The sequence below is a fragment of the Monodon monoceros genome, unplaced genomic scaffold (assembly GCF_005190385.1).
Source record: "Monodon monoceros isolate NGI ecotype Baffin Bay Population unplaced genomic scaffold, NGI_Narwhal_1 Super_Scaffold_21, whole genome shotgun sequence".
Taxonomy (NCBI): Eukaryota; Metazoa; Chordata; class Mammalia; order Artiodactyla; family Monodontidae; genus Monodon; species Monodon monoceros.
This window is the reverse complement of record NW_021703778.1, coordinates 127,415,513-127,434,671: the sequence shown is the minus strand read 5'-3', so window position 1 is coordinate 127,434,671 and position 19,159 is coordinate 127,415,513. Positions and strand designations below refer to the sequence as shown.

The 19,159-nt window shown below is 42.4% G+C and overlaps 1 pseudogene; it reads right to left on the bottom strand.

The window, feature by feature from the left end:
- The window catches only part of LOC114903907, a 161,615-nt pseudogene extending 145,232 nt beyond the window's left edge, over nt 1-16,383 (bottom strand).
- Nucleotides 16,384-19,159: the final 2,776 nt, after the last annotated feature.

Genomic DNA, 19,159 nt, shown 5'->3' with positions numbered 1-19,159 from the left:
TGATAGGTTGTACTTTTATTACACTTAATGCTTTGCAAAGATCTTTCACCTACATCAACCCCATTAACTGAAAAAGATCAGTAATTTTTCTCCCACACTGAGAACAACCTATAAGAAAATTGTGTTCAAGCATGGTTCCATTAGATTTCCTAAATACCTTAATGGGGATAACAGAAATAAGCAAGTTAAACATAATGGCAAACTTCCCAACTGGGAAAGCTGTCTGATGCCAACACAGGTGCCAAAATTTTTAGATTTTTTTTCCTAAAGACATTTAAGAATATGCCATGTACCTAACTCTCTCAGATGGTTTAGGTGCAACCCTATCTATGGGAAGAAGAATGTACGGGTTAACTACACTGGCAAGCAAGTAGCTCATTAGTATTCCATTTTACTAATGTCTAGTTGCAGCTCCCTCACCACCCTGAAGCCATTAACATTACTCTGAAGAGAACCACGCTGCCCTGAACTAATTGTCCTGTCCAGTGTTTGACATGAGAATCAGGATCATTTGACATGGTTTCTCCATCACATCACTAGATTTCTTTGCTCTCAGAGTGGTGCATGTACACACTGTCCTCTTCCCTTACCCTGTTTCTCTCCCAATAATTTCTATTCATCCTAATTTTACCTTTTGGGGATTTGTAGAACCCTCTAATTCCTCTTGTGCAAGACAGCTTTTCTACTTTTTCATTCCCTCTCATTCAAGCTAAACGTTTCCTGGTTGTCCAATAACCTCAGCAACTTGATTTATCAGCTTTCAACACACTTTAGTCTATGTCCCTCTGACAGTGTGGTGGTCAATGTTCTAAGTACAGTTTGACCACAGCAAAATAGAGCGGGATCGCCCTTTCCCCCAGACAAGGCAAACACGTTACTAATACCGTCTAAAAAGACATTAACCTTATGGGCAGAAATGTCACTCTGTTGACATACATTGCATAACGACAACTCCTAACCTTCTAAATTATATAAGCTAAGGATCCAGTGCTATATTCTTTAAAAACCCAGAAATTCACTTCATAAGCTCCAATCTCCATTTATGTCCTTATTTTCATCTAATCAAATCTGCTAGACTTCAAGCACCAACATTAAAAATTAGTATCATTAAGATGAACTTATTTGCAAAGCAGAAATAGAGACACAGACTTAGAGAACAAACGTATGGATACCAACAGGGGGAAAGGAGGGGTGGGATGAATTGGGAGATTGGGATTGGCATATATACTATGTATAAAATAGATAACTAATGAGAACCTACTGTATAGCACAGGGAACTCAACTCAGTGCTCTGTGGTGACCTAAATGGGAAGGAAATCCGAAAAAGAATGGATATATGTATACGTATAGCTGATTCCCTTTGCTGTACAGCAGAAACTAACACAACATTGTAAAGCAACTATACTCCAATAAAAACTAATTAAAATAATTAGTAAATATCTGTTGGCATTTCATATTTTTTGTATTATTTAATTAGTGTTTTTACAACAATAGTCTTTCTGGTATTTGTTTACGGTAATACATAGCTTTTTTAGCTACATTTTGACTTAAATGTGATAAACCTAACCACATCAGAGAACTTCATATATTTATTTAGGAAATATATCCCAACCTGCAAACAATAAACCCAAAATGATTTTTGGAAGCATAACCTTATTTGGAATAGATGATTTAATACAGGCTTAAGTTGACTGGAGCATCTTTATTTTCATTAACATTTGTGTTCTAATTAGAGTCACAACATTGTCTCAATCTTAACTCTCATTTTCTTGCCTTCACTCTCCATCCAAAATTGTTTAGTTTTAGTCTTATCCAACATCTGTGTTTATGTAACCATAAACTATTTGTAGATAAGCACAATTTTGCAAGTAATGTTTCAGGACCCCTTTCCCAGCTTGGTGGCTCGTGGACAGGCTGTATAACTGAGGTAAGTCTTATAAAGTATTTCAAGTATTTCTAGCTGAAATCCATGAGTTCATCACTAAGTCTATAAATTATCTCTGCATATCTCTCAAATCCATCTACTTCTTTCCTTCCCCACTCCCATTCTCTCCCTCTAGCTGAGTATGTCATCCAAAATCTCTTTCTGTATTTGATCATGCTGACCCCTTGGTTGTGCCTGTCATCAATTTTTCGACCATCCCTAACTTCACTGTGACTTTTCATATGTACATATTGGCTTAGGCTAATCAACAGAGAATTTCCTGTCCCCTGTTTTTTCCTTGTCTAAGTCGAAATGTGGCCCTCTCCTCGTGTCTTCAGATAAAAATATTTTTAAATGACCCTGGCATCTGCCCCTGTCAAGGTTTTGTTTGGTGAGGATGTTGTAGAAACCGTACTTATTTTTCCCAGCTTATGTCCCTTCCACATTTAATATCTAAGTGTTTCAGCCAAACGGATCCAAACTCATAATGATCGAGACACTCCAATATGTAAAAAGGTAAGACACTGGCTTGACCATGTCCCAGATAAAATCCCTGAAAATAAGAGCCTAAATGTTAACAGTATGTCTGGCATTCTGTGTGGTCCCTCAGGGTACATCTTTGTCTCTGATTTTGATCACCAATCTTGGGCCTATGAATGCCTTGACAGCTGGTGCATAGGTGGCATTGTGTATTGGGATCAAAATGTTAACTGGAAGCTGGGAGCAAGAGAATACTTTCAAACGCGTGCTAAACAGTTTCATTCCTCAGGTCCTTGTTAGGTCTATGCCCCTTGCCTGCAGGAAGTAGCAAAGCGGTCATCACCCCTCTTCCCTCAAGACTGAGGAATGATCAAAAGATGGGGGGGAACTGAAACCCTGAGTGATCATCAGTCAAATCCACTTCACCTGCCTTCACTAATCAAGGTCGTTTATAACATTTGCAGGTCCTCCAAGCAGCACATAGCCTAAACAATAAGACGTTTGCAGGAGTTGTTTTCCAGGAACTTGGAGTCAGCTGTGTCTAGTTGGAGCTGAGCAGGTTAAGACTGGATAGGACCACTGACCCTCCAACCGGGCATTCGTGAGTGTCTGCTTGGTGACCTTTTGACAGCAAAGGACTGAAAACTCCACCCCCAGATCCTGCTAAGTGCCTCCACGTTGGCAAGTGCAGAGGCCTGCCTGTACTTAGTTATGCCTGCGCAGAACCACGATTACCATTACCACATCTTTTTCCGATCGCCTTTCCCCACGCTCCCTACGCCCTCCAAGCCTCGAACCGCCCTGCTGCTTTATTCCTTATCTCATAAATACCCCCCAGCCCCTGGCTTTGGGGTGGCGGGTCTGAGATTTGCTCTCCAGTCTCCTTACTTGGCTACCTTGCGAGCATGCCTTCTCTTTACTGCAAACCTCGGCGGCGTCTCAGCGTTTAGTTTGCTGCTCATCAGACAAGATGAGCCTGGCTCAGTAACACTACTATCAACGTATACCAGAAACCATTCTGGAACAAAGCAGACTAAAATTTCTAGCCTTGAAGAGCTTACATTCAATCAACAAATAAGCCAAATACATAGGAAGTCTAATAAGTAGCAATAAGTGCTACTGAAGAAAGTTAAGGCACAGAAAGGGGTCAGGAAAGATGTCGCGGGTAGGGTGGAGAAGGGGAAGGACTGCAGTTTTCAACAGGGCATTCAGAGAAAGCCAGAGGCGGTGGCATTTGAGCAAAGCCCTGGGGGAGGTGAGAGGGTGAGCCAGGCCACCAACAGAGGCGTGTACTGAGGAGAAGGACAAGCTGAGTGCTTCCACCCTGGTGGGTTTGAGGGATGAATGATAAACAGCCAACAGGGGCTGGGGTGGAGTGAGAGAGATCAGAGAGGTGGCAGGGAGCCAGCTGCGGAAGGCCTTCTAGATTGCTCTCTGAGTGACATGTGGCACCACTTGAGGGCTTCCCGCAGTCATGTACTGGTCTGACTGCACCTCAGAAGGGTATCCAGGGTTGTCTCTATCCACCCTGCCAGCCTTTGCCTCACACCGGGGCTGCATTTCCCTGATGGCGTGCTCTCTCTCTCCCTCTCTTTCTCTCTCTCTCTCCCCTTCACTTCCCTGCCTAAGCTCCTTAGCAGCCTCTGCCTAAACGAGGCCTCATCTCACTCAACTCCACAGCTCACTTGTTCGTGTACTTGGTCTGTAAGACTCCAGGAACACAGGTCTGCCTCATCCAGGACGCCCTCCCTGATTCCCCTAGCCTGGGCTGGCTAAAGCTTGTTGAGATTCCCTGAGTGTCTAGACGACACTGCTGAGTGGTGGTAACCTCTGTTCCATTTCTACACTGTACCCTCCTTGAGAACAGTGGCCTGAGCCTTCCTTGTAACCTATGGCACCTGCATGCGGAAAGCCCTCAGTGAATGTCTGCTGAATGAAGGGATGGATAACGATGAAACAGCATGAAGCAGATGAGTGCAGGACACTCACTTGTTAGACACGTTTTGAATTATCTAGGATCCTGATATATAGACTTCTGGTCTCCTTTTTGGAGAAGTACGTTTTCACAAGCTTCTTTCGAATTCGATTGTGACTACATTGTTCTGAGCTTTAAACTCAGCAACAGAATGAAAAAGAAAAGCTATGAAATCTTTCCTTTGGCAAACTTAACACCCTTGCACTTGTGAGATGAGAGAGATGTCCAAATACAATCAAAGTTTCTAAAAATTTTAAAATATTAAATGTTTACTGCTATTAATCATGCTAACAGATACAACCCAAAATGCAACTTGCTTATAAGTGGAGGCATATTGGCTATCTCGGTGGAAAAAGGTATGGACAAGCTATGTTTTAGCCACCTTTTGAAATCTTCATTCTAAAGTGTGAAGCTAGAAATGAGAGATCACCAAGAACGGTTCAGTTTTGAATTTTAATATAATCAGCTCCTGAAAAGATGGTCAATGTTCATGTTAATATCCTCCACAGACATAATCTGAGCATTCTGGGTGGGAAAGAGGAACAGAGTGTGGAAAAACAAAAGTATTTGGTGTGATATAACCTGGTCAAAATATTAGCCTGAAAGGGAGGCTACAAAGTCCTTTATCGTACTTGGGGGAAAAATTTTCCCCTCTCCCTTCAGAAGAACATGGTGTTTAGTGTCAGTTTAAAAAGGCACGCTCTCCCTTTCAACATACATCGGAGGCCTCACTCTTGCAAAAAGGTAAGATAATGTGCTCTCTAAGTAAGAAGTCAAGTACCCACTGCCTTTTGAAACTGCCTGACGAGAATTAACGGCCTTTGCCATCCTCTTTTAAACAACATCCTCTTTTGGCCAGGTTTTCTATAAGCACCTCGTTTATCTTGAGACTCTTTCATCTATTATCTGACTGTAAGCGTGTTCATAGTTCATCAGCTGAATTCACTCTGACAGTGAAGTCTTATGACGAGTAGCCAACAGCCTAATGTCAGGTCTGTGAATATCTCTGGAATTAAGGTGATGGGAAAAGGGTAACCTTCTGCTGCTCCTCAGGCGTTTGCTGAACCACAAAAATAGAGCCTTAAATCATCCTCCATTTGCCAAAGCAGGTCCTCTTTGCTAATATTAGAACAGAGTGCAGCTGGCTTCCTGCTTACATCAAACACACCACGTGAGGCCACCTCTGCATTCATCCTTGGACGTGGTTATAGATGTGAATCATGGCATTTCCAGTTGTGTAGATGAATGTTACCATCCAAACGGTTTTTACTTGACCTCTAACAAGTCCATTCCTAGATATTTTTGACAATAACAAGGGGGGAAAAAAAATCGTCATCCTCTATAGTTTAGCCACCTGGGCCCCAGAGGTTTATAATTGTTACTTCTTCCTGAAGAACTGGAAATGGGTTTTGTGATGAAAACAAAAATACCTGTGCTGCAAACATAAAACTTCTCTTTAAACAGCTCCAGCTTGGTTTATGATAATCTGAAAGTACGTGCTGCTTGAACGAAAGACTTCTGTTTACAATAACTTTTAAGAATTATATTTCCAAACAAGTTCAAGGCTGGCTGTACACATTTATAAATATTTTGAGTAACTGAAGTAGACTTTTGAGAAACCTTTGCCACCACAGAATTCAATGTTTACACATTCTGTGGATAGAACAGGAGCTTCCTGAAATTAGCATTTTTACTAAATTGGCAGGGAAGTGCCTGTTGTTCTAAATCCGTCATTAACCAACCAGCACGGCCCGTATCTGCCCAGCTGATGAGTAAATCGGCTCATTGGAAGGTGTTTAGCTTTGCTAATCACGTGATGATTATTCAGAAACACGAAAAACAGAACTTTTCACTCCCCAAGGCAAAACTATGCTGTAAACAACGGCTTTCAATTGCTCAACACTTAGTCAACACTTCTGCTCCAATCCTGAGACTGTTACTTCCGTTAAGAGGGAAGGAACCAGCGTGGACATACCCCAAGTCATACTAATAAAAGAGCAGTTGGTATTTTACGGATACGTTTGTTTCGATCTTCAAAGTCCTTTGGCCAGACCAATAGTCAGGTGCCTTAGGAGTTGGGGTGAACCAAGCGTCTGTGTATTACAGCCTCCCCACACTTAATGTGCTTCCATTTGCTCCACTTGTCAGTCACTTGAAAAAGAACGTACTCAAATTTCCATGGATAGAAACAACAAGGATAAAGGCTACCCTTTGTTTAACTGTCACTCCTTTATTCTTGAGAAATTGTATCATCTACAGAAGCAGGTGCCTGTCTTTTGCGTGGAGCAGGTGATCCAGAAGAAAAAGTTGTTGCTAGGTGTCTTTCAGGGTAAGAATTTCTTGAAGTTATGTTTTCCCCTTAGGAGTGGTTAAGAGTGAAAAGCAAGAAGCACTATAAACGTATTAATAACAGTAATGGTTCTTCAGATGTACCCTAGCAGAAAGAAAATAGCTCCTTGGAATATTGTGATTAGCAAATTGGGGCTTTGGGGATTGTTGTTATATTCAGTCTTTGTCTGAAAAGAAGAATCTGAGACTCTGTGATATAATTTTAAAATAAGAACCCCTGCAGCCCTCTATCCACCCTTCTACCACACACAGATATAGAAACTTCTACAAACTACCAAAAAACCCTAAGCACCCACCGCGATGGAGTTTACACGGGCTCAGCCCTCAGCCCTCTGTTCCCATCTCCCTTGCAGGAGCTTCCACTCGGAGCACTTTTCTAGCATCTGCACCTGAGCCAATTCCAATCTCCCGAGTCTTTCTACTTAGGTAACTACAAAAAATCAAACTGACTTACCTAAAAGCAAACTCATTCATGCATACATCTCTCTTGCCTCATCTTCACTTCCCTCCCCCCCCTCAAAAATACCCCTGATGTGTCTTCCCCGCTACCCCCCACTATGGCTTTCCTGACTTGTCAACGGTATGGACAATCTCCCAGTCACCCAGATTATGGTCTTGGGTTGTATGAGATGACTCCTTCTGTTTCATTCATTCCCTGCACCTATCATTTCACAAGTCCTGTTAATGTTTCACGAAAATGTCTCTCAAATCCAAGCTTCCTCGTCCTTCCCATCTCCACCATCCTAGGAGAGCACCTGTTGTCCATAGCCAGGCTACAACAATAGCTCCCCTCATCACAAGCTCTCCTGTGCTCCAAACCTTCAGAGGTTGTCAATACCACTGACAAAGTTAGGAAAGCCACAGGATGAAGACACATCAAGGGTGTTTTTGATGGAGAGGAGGCAAGGGAGATGTATGTATAAATGAGTTTGCTTCTAATAAGTCACTTTGATTTTTGGCAAGTACCCAAGTGGAAAGATTTGGTAGTCAGTTGGAGATTTGGAAATGGCTCAGGTGTAGACGCAGGCAAAACACATTCTAAAAATCTATTGATATTATCAACACATTGCTACTTGATCATAAGCTTTCAATGGCTGCAGACATCCTTGCAGATCAAACTACTTTCACAAAACTACTTTCACAAAACTGGTAATAAAGATTTTTGATAAACTGATAGTAGCATGAATGTTTTCAAGAATTTAAGCGAATGTAAGACATTTTCTTATTTTATACTTTTATCTTCATCATGGCACATCATTTGCTTTAATAAATATTTGATTGGCTAACTTCAATTAGATATGAATAATTGTGGTTGAGAAGATACATGGGGAAAAGAAAACAAATCTCGGCTCCTTGGATACGATATAACTTAGGCAGAAAACCAATAGAACTCACTTTACAGAGGCATTATATCTTTAGCTCCCTGATATTGTCAAAAAAAAAGCCCCTGTAGCTACCGTCAGACAAGAGTTAAGAGTCTTTAAACATACTTTGCAGGAAACAGTCACTCCACTTTCATTCCCCCATCTCTTAAGCCAGTGACCTCCCTTGATCTCTGAGATGACAGTTTGCCAAGTTCCATGAAGACGGCATTCACAAATGACCCCATTAGATTTCCTAAAGACCTTAATTGCACAATTCCTTTCACCCAGGTTTCTGAGGTTCAAGGAATGCTATCCTTCAGTTACTCTCTTGCATAGGTTCTAGCTATTGTTACCTTAATCCTTTCTGAATCCCTGAGAATGCAAAGAACTGAAGCAGACTTTGATTCTCCTACTGAATTACAAGATACTTTACATACTTCTGTCACAAAGTCATTCCCCTGTGTTTACTGTTCAACAATGACATTCACTTTCATGTCTAAACATAGGAGGGAAGGACCATGGCAATAAATATAATCTTAAAGATTCAAAAGCTGAGCCCCTTCAAAGGAACATGTTAAAATACCTAAGAAAATTAATCACTTCCTGCTGTCCTAACCTCACAGTGCAGCCTTATCTGAACAAACACTACAGGCTGAGGGCCAAGGATCCACTTTGCATCTATTTTGGAAAATATTATCTGGGCTTTTTCTTACAAATCAAATCAACTTATACATATTGATTACTCACTATTTACACGGCACTCTACCCAGGTGAGTCTATTTGAAAACAAAGTAATGTAAGCTTGTGCTTTTCTTTCAGGGTTTGTGATTACCTTGAAGAAAAGTATTGTGGTACATATACGCAGATTTATTTACTTGAAACCAGAATGAATATATGATGTGGATGGGAGCAATAAAATAAACAAAAACTTTTTGATAAGTTAACCAAAAAAAAAAGAAGCTCTTCTATATTTAATTAAATTATTCCAGAATCATAATGCTTTAATTCCCTTGTCCAAAATTCTTAACAACATTCTATTGACACTCTTTGACTATAACAGTTTCTCAATTCCGTGAAACTTTGTTGTACCAAGTGGAACATCTGTGAGTGCTAATGTTTCTTTTACTTCCGATGCAATTTGTTTCCAGTGACAAATAGAAGTGTATGAAGGGCCATGGGGTTATTTTATACTCCAGTCTCAACCAACACTCTCCACACACACAGCACACAGGCACGCACGCACACACACACACACACACACACACACACTCTCTCTCAAAGGATTCAGAGGCTGAAGGTTAAACACTCCTCTGTTATGGGAAAAACAGGATAAATGGAGGAGGTTTTACTTACAGGATGCACGCAGAGGAAAATAATCACCCTAAAGACAAGCTAACAGCTTCCAGCACCTCCAAAAGACTATGACATCATTAGATAATAATAACTATGCAGCTAAATCACTCAAGTGACCCATGAAATAAATCATACATTTCTTCAGTCATAACTTAGTCATTTAAACTGTATTCTATCACTTGAAGAGAAATTGTGCTAAAAAAAAATCTCCAAAGACACACACCAACTCTAAAATTCTATGAATTCACAAGATTTGCCCTGGAGGGGAGAGGGGTGAAAATAAATAAAACTGAAACAGCCTCTGTTGAGGAATAGGATAATTACATTATTTCATGATTAATATAGCACACTTCAAAATTAACATGACATGCACTTTTTTGCATGTATGTTTTATTTCAGTAAAAATGTCCAAAATATATTATAGCCAGCTGATTATTTGTCTGGGACTTCTACTACTAGGGACCAATAGGAAACAATATTGTCAAGAAGAAACAATAGAAAATGTGGTTCACAGACTAAAAGGGGTGAGCCAGAAAATAAAGAGGTGTCTCATCAAGGAAAAAAGATAAAATGAACTTAGTAAGGGAAAGAGAGTAAAGTGTTGCCTCTTCACTCTCCATAGGGATTGGGTCTGCAATGTGACCCTGGGATCAAATCAAGGAAAGCCAGCATGCAGCTCAGGATCTGCCAGACTCTGTGAAACAGCCTATGGATCCCAGACAGGCACAAGGTGCTGAATTGCAATCCCACTGAATCAGCATTTCAGGTTCCTGCATGTTTGGCAGTAAGAAGCAAAAGAGATGGAACCCAAGTCAGAAGACACTCCACATCTCCAGCAAATATGGATAAAAGGAAGAGCATCCCAAGTCTGGGAAGCCTGGGGAAGGAAGGGCTGGTCATCTTCAGATTTCAGCTAGCAGTGTTCTTATTTATTTTCTGCTTTTTAAACTGCTTAACATACTCTTTCCAAGAGTTCTTGCAAGATATGGTTAGAGAAGAATAAAATTTGGCCCCATTCTGGGACTTCGCTGGTGGCACAGTGGTTAAGAATCCGCCTGCCAATGCAGGGGACACGAGTTCTGGTCCAGCCCTGGTCCAGGAAGATCCCACATGCCACGGAGCAACTAAGCCCGTGCACCACAACTACTGAGCCTGCGCTCTACAGCCCGCAAGCCACAACTACTGAGCCCGCATGCCACAACTACTGAAGCCCGCATGCCTAGAGCCCGTGCTTCACAACAAGAGAAGCCACCGCAATGAGAAACCTGCGCACCACAACGAAGAGTAGCCCCCGCTCGCCACAACTAGAGAAAGGCCACATGCAGCAACGAAGACCCAACACAGCCATAAATTAATTAATTAATTAATTATTTTAAAAAGTGGCCCCATTCAGTTTAATATTCTCAGATTCACCAGAGACCAAAGTGAGAGAATATTCATATGCGTCATTCTCTGAACCCCCTCAAGTAATACTGTTGTGGTGGGCAAGAGGTTGCCAACAGCTCTTCCCCTTTCTTTTATACATTAATCCTTTCCTGCTTCTGGGAAATCCAATTAAAAGCTCACTTCTAGGGCTCCCTAAACCATAGAAATTTCTCCCTTGTCTGGGATGTCCAGGGCTCCACAGTTACAGTCCTTAGTACTCGAAATCTGTATATTTGCATAGTTTGTGCCATGATAGTCTATGAGCCTTACCCACAGTTGACATCATCTAACTTGATTTTCTCCAGTCAGTCTGAAAATTCCTTAAGGTCCAAATGGCAGGTAAAGTAAAAGAAGAGTGTTCCTTCTTTGATCATTTCAGTATGTTTGAAATCTTAGATATCAAGCTACTTGGAAGATGAAATGAGATGAAGACAAGAATGTTATACATTTGTTTTTAAGTATTTACTATCCTCATAAGAGACAACATAGCATCATGGTTAAAATTGTGGATTCTGGAACTGGGCTGCCTGAGTTCAAATCCCAGCTCCACCACTTAGTAGCAATATGACCTTGGTCCATTTACTCAACCTCTCTGTGTCTCAGTTTAAATGAGTTAATCAGTTTAAATAAGCTGATCCATGTAAGAAACTTATAACAGTGCATTGCTTATGGTAAATGCTAAATAAGTATTAATTAATTAAAGTCAGATGCTAGCTTCCTTTCTAATATAAACTATAAACTTAATAACTATGATTAAATATACCACATCAGAGCCCCAGCTGTCACCTCAATGTTCTTCTGGTATTAGAGCAGGGATTCACAAGTCAAATCCAGCCCCTGGCTTGTTTTTTTACAGCCCACAGCTAAGAATGATTTTTACATTTTTTAAGGGATTGGGTTTTTTTGTTTGTTTGTTTTAATTAATTAATTTATTTTTGGCTGTGTTGGGTCTTCATTGCTGTGCATGGGCTTTCTCTAGTTGCAGCGAGCAGGGGCTACTCTTCATTGCAGTGGGCAGACTTCTCATTGCGGTGGCTTCTCTTGTTGTGGAGCACGGGCTCTAGGCACATGGGCTTCAGTAGTTGTGGCACGCGGGCTCAGTAGTTGTGGCTCACGGGCTTAGTTGCTCCGCGGCATGTGGGATCTTCCCGGACCAGGCCTCAAACCCGTGTCCCTGCATTGGCAGGAGGATTTTTAACCACTGCGCCACCAGGGAAGTCCCTAAGGGGTTGTTTTAAAAGAGAAAAGGAGGAGGAGGAGAAAGAGCAGGAAGAGAATATGCAACAGACACTAAACATGCTGTGCAAAGTCTGGAATATTTACTATCTGGCCCTTTACAGAAAAAGTTTGCCAGCCCTCATATTGGAGTATAAAAATGTCACTAGAGTCTGAGAACAACGTAGTTTTCTAGAATATTTTTCATATTTTCAAAGCCTGTTGATGCTTTAAGTACCATAACTTTTTAGTAATTGGTGAAAAGAAATGTCAGGGCTTGGTGACGGGAAGCTTTTAGGCAACCTCACAAATGGCAGCTTTGCCATTTCTGCTGCTTCGTTGTCTTTAAGGAGGAGCGGCCCTTTGCACATCTTCAGCTCACACCTAGAAGCTCCCTCCAGAACTGACTGCACTGAGACATGCACACCAAAGGGCAAGTGCACACACAAATCCTCTCCACCCCAAAATGGGCAGGGTAACCAGATTCAGCAAATAAAGATGCCAAGTTACCTTTGAATTTTAAATAAACAATGAATTTTTTAGTATAAGCATGCCCTGTGCATACTTATTTGGGACATACTTAACACTAAAACATTACTCATTGTTTACCTGAAATCAGATTTCACCAGGGCATTTTATGTATATTTATCGATCAACCTTAAAAGGGGGCATCCGTAAAAAATAATGGAGGGAATTGTGCATTATACTCAAAGAATTTTTAGAGTAGTAAGAGATTCTTTTTTTTTTTTCTTGTTTACATTAGTAACAAAAGTTTACATTCAGTGAGAGTTTTCTATGTTCCAGGCACTGTTCTAATCACTTTATGTATAATATCTCATTCACTCATTACAGGCACACACAAAAATGGTAAATCAGAGTTAACTTTTTCTTCATTTCACATATGAGAAAACTCAGGAGAAGAAAGGTTAGGTTATTTATGCAAGGTCACACAGTAAGTGATGGAGAAGGGATGAGCAGAGGACCTAATCCTCTTACTCTAGTCTAATCGCAGCTAGTTAAGAATTCCACTTGAATACAAACACACAAAACACTAGAGAAGTAAATCCACTTTTGTTGGCTTTGGATCCTGGAATTGGACACAAAGACACTGGCCTGCCAGCTCGGCCAAGACCAGGGTCTCTCAATCTCGGCACTACTGACATTCGGGGCTGAATCCTTGACATCTACCCGTGGAATGCCAGCAGCACCTCCCTCCCAGTCATGACAATCAGAATGCCTCCAAACATTGCCAATCCTCTGGGCATAGCATTGCCAGATTTTTTCAAAGGAAATTATAGGACGTGCAGTTGAATTTGAGCTTCAGAGAAGCAATGAATAATTTTTCAGTATAAATATATCCTATGCAATATTGGGAACATACATATACTCAAAATGATCTGTTGTTTACCTAAAACGCTGATTTAACTGTGCATCCTGTAGTTTGTCTGGCAACCCTACTTGGAGGACAAGATCGCCCCCAGTCGAGAACATGAATTCGAGCTCTGCTAAGCAAGCAGGTAGAAGGGACAAAGTTTCTCACCCTCCTCTGCGTTGAACCCCCATATAATGCTCCAACCAGGCAGCTAGAGAGAAAAGGAGAGGACTCCTCTGGCAGCCAGCTGAGGAAGTGTCAGAATCAGCCTGGCTCATCTCCCCTCCCACCATGCACACTCCCTCTTCAGCACAGGCCACGTATTGCCCAGCCTCTGTTCCAAGCTTTTGCAAGTCTTCTTTCAAGGACATGAAAACCCCCTTGGACTTTCTTCTCGGTGCTAGTGAGCATGGGCCTCCTGATTCCTCACTCTCTATTTAATTTGCCTTATATTGTAGGGTTTTTTCTTAGAATAAGAATTCTGACTCTCTCTTCTCCTGACTCCCATGTCTTTGGGTGCTGCCATTTCTCCCCTACTTCCTGGGATCACTAGACCAGTCTTGTCCCTGGGTCCCTGTGTTAGGTGCCCAAGCCCTGACCCCTTTGCTGTAACCAGGACTGGGGTGCAGCAGGTCAGGGGTGAGCCCCAGGCATAGCTCTCCCTCTCCAACACCTGCTCCTGGACTGGCCTAGCTGAGGAAATGGATTTGGGTCTCATTCTCCTTCCAAATTCCGACCAGTGTCTGGTACACTAGACCTTCTGCCTAGGCCCAGAGTTCAGCCACAGCTTCCTGTCTGAGACGTGGGCCCTTATACTCTGCCCGGTGATGGTCAGGTACAGGAGCATGTTATCCCTCCCCCAGCCCCATCCTGCCCCAACATGCTGACATGGGAGCAGCCGAGTGTGTGCAAGTCACTCGGAACCACAAGAGATGCCTGGGTACCTCCAGGATCTTCCACTGCCACCTACGTGCCAGGCTGCTTTTCTAGTCCAGAGAGACCAGGGAATGAGTTGGCACACATGCGGGAGTAGGGGTCTGCTGCAGATAAAGGGATGGGGAAATTCCACCTCTTTCCTGTGAGTTACTCATAAAGGGACCAAAGCCCAGAAAAAAGGGAAAAAAGTATTGACATATTGGAGAGAAGGGAAGGAGGGAGCGAGGGAGGAAGGGAGAGCCTGACTGCCACTTCCTTGGACTAGTTACTAAACTAACCTGAGCCTCCATTCATTTACGGAGAAATAGAACAATAATATATACCATAAAGAGTTATTGTGAGAATCACGTAGATTAACATGTGCTACTCCTGGGTTATAAAGAGTGCTCAGTAAATATGAGATCCATCTCCCTCCTTGCTTTCCCTATTCTTCCTGAAAGACAACGAAGATTATCATGACCTTCAAGAGAGGGCAGAGCTTTTTCCTTCCACCTACCCCTCACTGCACCCCACTCTCCCAGCCTCTCCCCTTCCCTGCCCCCACTAGTCTCATTTTGTCATGTCATTCCTTTTGCCTGTGTGAGGCAGTCTACATTTTATAACAATTCAAATTCCATTAACTGGATTTTAAAGAGACCTGGAAAATCACTGCTCTGTTAAATTATACATGCAAAAATGAGAACACAACAAACTTCGTGCCTCAGAGCAAAAGTTCATACTTCTCATGTGTGAGGAAGCCATTTGTCCTTGGCCCCAACCCAGCGCTCCCTCTAAGCACCCATATTCAGCCTTACCCAACCATTTAGATTCACTAGGGAACTATGGTCGCCTTCCTTCCAAGGCACAGCTATTGGTGACCTCTGGAGGTAAATACCAAATGTGACAGAGCAGTGTGCTGACCCAGCAAGTTCTGCTTGAGTGGTTGGGCAAAAGTTGTAACTGCAGTGGTCTGAGCCACCCCTCACCACCTTAATTAACACACCTGCTCTGGAGATCCTGAGGAAATGATGCTCTCATCACTCCATTATTAATGTACATCTTGCCAAAAGGAATTTGCCAAGCTATTAAAGGGACATGATTCGCAGCTCCTTCTCACTATGCAATTCCTTTGGGACTAAGAATTGAGTGAATCAGAGGATTATCACACCTGGCATTACTAAGATATGTCAGGGTATAAAAATTCAACTCCCCACTGACTTCTGTCATGGAGAAAATGAAAAATCAATGTTGAAGTGTTTGTCTTCTAGCCCATAACCCCACGTCTTTCCTATAGTTCAGTTCACTTAGCTAGTTTCAGCAACACCATTGCAGTGGATGACGTCACTGTACACTTACACTTAGAGTATTTCCCAATTGCTTTTATTTTTTCTTAATGCTCAGATTCCTAGGGTACTGTTTATCCCGGCGAGCCATGCTACCTTGTCCTATAACTTTCAAGAACTATCTTCAAAAAAAAAGAAAACAGCTAAATTGATTTTAATAACATTATGATGATAATCTTCAGAGCATTATAATGAGTGAAGATTTCTCATTTATTTTTTTTCCACTGCGAGTGCTAACTTCATAAACCACCCCTAGATTGATAAGTATCATGTCCTTTTTAGTTAGAAAAGGAAAGCACAGAGAATACAGCCTCCCACAAATGATTCATCTTTCAACCAATGGTTCTCCAGTTCTTTGAAGGGTAAATGACCTTTGCTTCCTTCTGAATGGCATTTGTAAAATGAGGGAAACATCCAATTGCCTAATCACTCTTTACAGCTTTTTCAGCTTCTATGAGCCTTTTTAATGGGTCTCCATCTATTTCCTCTTTGCCCCCGGCTGTAAGGACTCTTTTCTGTAGATTTCTTCCTTCCTCTCTCACCATTTCTTTCCCGAACCTCCGGCGAGTCCCTTTCCCCCTCTTTTCCTTCTTTCCTTCAGCGAGGCTCAGGTTGGGGCCGTGGGCTTTCTTCCTGCCCAGCACACTCCTCTTGGAAGTTCCCGTCATATGGCTTTAATTACCACCTGAATGCAGATGACTCCCAAATCTCCAGCCCCAGCCTTGACCTCTCACCCTTTCTTCAGTGCCATATTTCTTTCTGTCTGCAGAATATCTCTACTTGGGTGTCCCACCACCTCCTAAAACTAAACATGTCAGAAACGGAACTCATTATCTCCCCACAGCCCACTTCGTTCTCTCCCTGCTTCTCCAGGGCTGTCAATAGCACCCTCCCCTCAGGCTCCAACCCCTGGGGATCCCAGATGGGCACAGGGCAGTCCGTCACCCCCATGCTTCAGAAAGGCAGATCTCAGCCCCTACATTCCAGCACAGCTGAACACTGTGCTCTGTGCACTGTGTTGAAAGAACACTGTGATCTCAATTGATTTTGCTTCAGGGTTTTTTTTTAATTCTACTTTCTTATTAACCCAACTGTTGACAACTATTTAAGATCCCTGCCGCATTCCATTCCTTAATACATCTTGAAATCCTGGGACCCTCTGAATTGAGCAGCAACTCAGGTACCTCCTTCTGATTCATGACTCTAAATTATAGAATATATGAGACTGCATATTTTAAAACCTTTCTATTTCCTAACATAATTAACAGCTGTAGTTACCAATTAAATAGTAAACTAATTAGTAATTAGCCTGGGAGATTGATGAAATGGAAGTTTTGAGTGTTTCTATTCTAAATTCCTATTCTCTGTACCAAAAAATCACCACCACCCTGTCCCTGGGGCTTGGTTACATATCATTATCTATAGCACTCCCACCTCCCCCCAACCATGAGACACTAATTGTACTGCCATGATAGATGCTGCCTTAGAAATCACCAGGCACTCAGACTTCACTGGTGGCACAGTGGTTAAGAATCCGCCTGCCAATGCAGGGGACACGGGTTCGAGCCCTGGTCTGGGAAGATCCCATGTGCTGCAGAGCAACTAAGCCCGTGCACCACAACTACTGAGCCTGCACTCTAGAGAGCCCACGAGCCACAATTACTGAGACCGTGAGCCACAACTACTGAAGCCCGCATGCCACAACTACAGAAGCCCCCACACCTAGAGCCCGTGCTCCGCAACGAGAAGCCACCGCAACGAGAAGCCCATGCACCGCAACGATGAGTAGCTTGCCACAACTAGAGAAAGCCTGCACGCAGCAACGAAGACCCAACACAGCCAAAAATAATAAATAAGTAAAATAAAATAAATTGAAAAAAAAAGAAATCACAAGGCACTCTGCTAAGATATTTATTCACATGCAACCACTCTAGAAGTAAGCATATAAATTGGTTTATGTGGGAAATAACTCAACTCAAACTGGCTTAACAAATAAGGAAGACTTATTGCTCATGTAACTGAAAATTCCAGTGGTAGCATGGGCTTCAGGCATGGCTTGATCAGTGCTCTGGATCCATTTCTCTGCAGTTCCCTCATCTCTGTCCTCCTCCATATGTTGGATCTGTCATCAGGTTCATTCCCTTCACAATCACAAAAAATTGTCAGCCATCATCAGGCCTCCATGCTTCCTCATTCACATTCAAGGAGGTGGGCATTATCCCAGAACCAATGAACAAACGCAGCTCTTTATACTGAGCTTCACACTGAGGCCTGACTTACTTGAACTACATCCCTGACACCATCATTGGGACAAGGAGTAGGAATACAATAATAGTCTAATATTAAGGTCCACTCCTGAAGTAGGGGGAGGGAGGGTCAGTTTCACTAAAAGCACACCTTACACAAAGGAGGAACAACTAAAAAGTCATGGTCTCTATTGTTTACGTGAGAAAACTGACCATCACAAAGTCAAAGAGTGATAAAACCTGGGTTAAAATTTGGGTCTTTCTGACTTCAGTGTTTGCTTTTAACCCCTAAGCAGTAGTTCCTCCCTATAAACAGCTAGTTTCCTCAAAAACAGGAAGGTTTCCCTGGTGGCACAGTGGTTGAGAGTCCGCCTGCCGATGCAGGCGACACGGGTTCGTGCCCCGGTCCGGGAAGATCCCACATGCCGTGGAGCGGCTGGGCCCGTGAGCCATGGCCGCTGAGCCTGTGCGTCCGGAGCCTGTGCTCCACAACGGGAGAGGCCACAACAGTGAGAGGCCCGCGTACCCCCCCCCAAAAATAATAATAAATAGGAGGTGAGAATTCAGAATGTACATCTCTTAGTTCTTTGCAGCTAACACGAGAAGGTCATCATTTGTTCCCATTCATTCATTTTTTTACACCTAACATTTGCACCACACTCAGTTTATCTTGTTCTTTTACAAGGACTTGTCTTTCAAGGGGAAAATGGTGTCACTAATATTTCAACCAAACATTTTCTATTTGGAGTAATTATGCTTAACCACATGAGATTATAAAGTCCTCAAGACTTGACCAATGGCTGATATATATTCCAGGTCACTATACGCTTGACAAGTCACTGGTACATAATGTCAATGACAATGTCTTTCTCCTGTGGCACTAAATGGTATCTGCCTTATGTAGGACAATCATTATTGCTCACTGACAAGTTTCCATTACAGAGCCATTCGGAACATAAAGACTTCTGGACACAAGTGATAGCAATGTTGAGAGGTGACAAAGCTTGCCTTTCATGCCTCCCATTTCCATGCCCTTTTCTCCTTTGAATATTGCTATCCAGCACCGAATATGGTGTAAAAGAAAGAACTTGGACTTTAGAGAGAAATGGGGTGAATACTGGCTCTTTCTCTTCCCCAAGCAAGTTATTTAACTTCTAGGAGCACTGCTTTCGTCTTGGTAGTGGCGGGGGGGGGGGGG